The sequence below is a fragment of the Pollicipes pollicipes genome, unplaced genomic scaffold, assembly GCF_011947565.3.
Source record: "Pollicipes pollicipes isolate AB1234 unplaced genomic scaffold, Ppol_2.1 Scaffold_6686;HRSCAF=7923_pilon_pilon_pilon, whole genome shotgun sequence".
In the NCBI taxonomy this organism is placed as follows: domain Eukaryota; kingdom Metazoa; phylum Arthropoda; class Thecostraca; order Pollicipedomorpha; family Pollicipedidae; genus Pollicipes; species Pollicipes pollicipes.
Genome location: NW_023596921.1, coordinates 20768080 through 20771672, shown reverse-complemented (window position 1 = coordinate 20771672; position 3593 = coordinate 20768080).

Sequence of the window (3593 nt, the reverse complement as noted above, 5' to 3'; positions counted from 1 at the left end):
GCCCGGTGCCCTGCCCTGTCCGGCCCGGTGTCCTGCCCTGTCCGGCCCTGTTTGGTCCGGTGCCCAGCCATGTCCGGCCCGGTGCCCAGCCCTGTTCAGTCTGGTGCCCTGTCCAGTCCAGTCCTGTCCGGCCCGGTGCCCAGCCCTGTCTGACCCTGTCCGGACCGGTGCTCAGCCATGTCCGGCCCGGTGCCCAACCCTGTCCGGCCAGGTGCCCTGTCCTTTCCGGTCCTGTCCGGCCCGGTGCCCAGCCCTGTCTGACCCCGTCCGGCCCGGTGCTCAGCCCAGTCCGGCCCTGTCCGGCCCGGTGCCGACGGCCGGCCGGACGCGCCGCTCCAGGCCGAGCGCGCGCCAGCAGACGGTCCAGCGGTCGCCAGCTGATGGCAGCTGTGCCGGACCCCGCCTGCACACGGCCATGACCAGCTGATTAGCGCGGCGCACCGGGCTCAGCCACTGATAGCAGCACCACCGCCGGCCGGTCCGCAGCTGGGAGGAGGCCAGATCAGGAGTACTCTGACCTCAGCCCGAGCCACATGGGGCCAGGACCCCCGGGTCGCGCGTTACGTCGACGCCGAGCGGTGCGGCGCCGGGTCCCCGGTAATTCGGCGGTCCTGCTCCTCCTCCTCCCCACCCCAGGTATGAGCTGTACCTATACAGAACTGCGGTGCCTTAAGCCCAAGTGAAGAGCACGTGATATTCTGAACTCGACCAGTGTGGTCGCGTGCCCCTGACAAACACATCATCACGGACCACAGCCACGCGATGGGGTGACCTAGTCAGCTGGTGGCGTGGGACAGTCACGAGGTACGTTGTCGAACCCGTCACGTAGTCTATGCATGTCTGGATGTTTGTATTCAGCATGGGATTGCAAGGGCTCGACAAGAAAAGTCTCGAGCTTGACCTGCCCGACGGTGGCATATACACACGGATTGGAAGCATTTAAGAGTTTAATGTCAGCTAATGTGCAAACGCATCCGCATTCTTCACAGCTCGGCTGAACGTGTTTGCTCGACACAAATAACGATGGGAAGCATTTGCTCGGACAGACTGGAGCCGACCGGCCTGGCCAGCATCACACTAATACAGCCCACCTCGGGGTCTACCGCCCTGGCCAAAGCTTCCCTGCTGGTGCACTGCTGAGGCTAAGGCCGGGAAAGCCAGCCGACGGCAGCTGCCGAACCGTGCGATCTGGGGCCCCCCCGGCCCCAGGAGCGCGCACACCACCCCAGCCCACCCGCATCAGAGGGGTATAAACCGGTCAACTCAGCGGCACGCGCAATCAATCTCCCGAAAAGCTGGCCATGGCACACGGAGCCCCCCGCCTGGTGCTACCGGCTGTGTTTGGCCGCCCGCTTACAGAATGTCACGGCCTGTCTCCTCGTAACCGGGCGGTTATTTACGTTGTCGGCGCATTCCGCTCGATCAACTGGGGCGCGACCTTCTCTGAGAGTCTCACGCGACGGCGGCAATGCCGGGCCGGGTGAAGTCCTGATCTTAACCCGTTCACTCACTCAAGCACGCGGCCGACCAGTGTGATTGCCTGACTAAGGCACATTTCAGTTTTACACACGACATGATTGAGCACGGACTGTTTCGGCCCACACCTCGGCGCCAGTGCACCGGCGCCACTGGGCGACCCGGCCGCCTGCCGCCGTGGTCAGGCTGGGCACTGCTGGCCCAGTCATCCTGCCTTCCCAGCAGCTGGGGCGGCACGCACGCCGCCCCTCCATGCAGCCGACGCCGACGCACGCGCTTCGCCGGCGAGCCGGGCCAGCGGGCGCCGCGGCCTGGCGACAGGCCAGGGGCGCCGGGACGACCGTCAGCCGCCGCCGTCACAGCGCACGCCCGCTGACGTCGCGGCAGCCGTCAGGCTCCTCTTGGGTCGGACGACCCACTCACAGCTAATCACGCACGTGCGACGGGGCGGCGCAGCACTTCAGGGTCGGCCGGGCCGGAGATGAGGCTGATTCTGGGAGCAAGCGTCCGGCTCTGGGTCTGGTGCCTGAATTAGTGCGTGGTGGAGCCGTTATTTACCCCCCCCCCCCCCCATACATCCCATATTCCACCCCTTTATCCCTCCAAAAGGCGTCCTCAGACCGCGACTTCTAGCCAGAGTTCACTCGCTTTCACGGCGCCGGCCCGAGCCTTGGGAGTATGGGTCCGACATGGCTTCCAAAGTAAAGAATCGGAACTTTAAAAAATACGTGACCGCAGGGAAAGCGCAATTTACACATCACCAGATTGCCAAGGATTGACATAAGTGCAGGAGCGTGCGCAAATAGGGCTCCCTCAGTAAATGTATGATGTATATTTACCGCACCGTCGCGTTGATAGGAGATACATAGATAGATGGAGCGACCCCCTCCCCTCCTAAGGAGTTTTGGGTTACCTCTCCAGCATGTCGCGCAATCGCGCTCAAAATTGTCAGCAACCAATGGGCAACATTGACAAAAAGGTGTTCCAAGCTTTTCTGGCTGCGGAGCAGCGGCGGTTTGGGGGACGCTGCGTGACGATCTCCGCCCGGCGCGAGCGGCGGGCGGACACCGCCGATGCCGCGGATCGCCCGCGGCGGGCCGACATCGATACATTAAGGGAACCATATACCATAAACGTACACTCAAAACAAATGCAATATGCACCAATGAATTGGACAAGCACACGCCTGTTAAAGTTTTGTGCCGCCACAAGACATTATCTCGTATGTATGACGCTAAGCTGAAAAGGTGTGATTTCCGGAAAACTTTACCTTTAAGCTGGCATAATAGGATCCTTTAATAACGTAGAAGCATATGAAATTAGTACCAATCGCGAGATCTCGTTAAGACCAGTCAGTTGATGCTTTCCGCTGAGCTCTTTTTTCATTAGTGTAGAAGCACGAGGGGGTCGCATGCCCCCCTCCCCAATCAGTTCACGTCAAGAAAAAACAGCGAATCGGGGTGAGGGTTAACATGCGCCCGGGTGGCCGGCTGGATAACCTTCGCTCGGGTAGAGGAGGGGGGGGGGGGGGGTCAATCCGACCCCACAAAGATCTCGGGAACTAAAACAGCTAAAAACACCAAATTTACCGGGTGTGTTGACTTGTACATGAACTCACTTAGGTTCCAGTTTCAAGTTCCTGGGTTATGACCTTCGGATCAAATGAGGTCAACAAGGCAAATTCCAGGTTGGTCTCCAAAGTGCTCCAAGAACCTAGATAACTACTTCTAAGCAAAAGGTCACATGCTCATTTAAGGTCAGTGACCTTGTTGAACCTTTGAAGATCATGGTAACCAAAATCATACAACCTGCTCTGAGTTTTGCATTTAAATAAGCAACAAATATTACGCCAGGCAGTATGTTCCGAAAAACAAAATCTTGACCTGGGTCATTTTAGATCAATGGCTTATTCTGACCTAAGAAGTCCATGGAAGATGCATGATGCGGCTCCAGCTATCAATAAATTCGAAATGAGCACCAGAAAATACCCCATACAGCAAGCCCAAGGGTAATAAAACAGGTTGGTTTTGACCTTGGTCTGAGCTTCATACCTGACCTTAGGTTAACGTTATTTGCTCATTCAACTATTGTGTTGCCTAAGAAAGCATCTCAGAGAT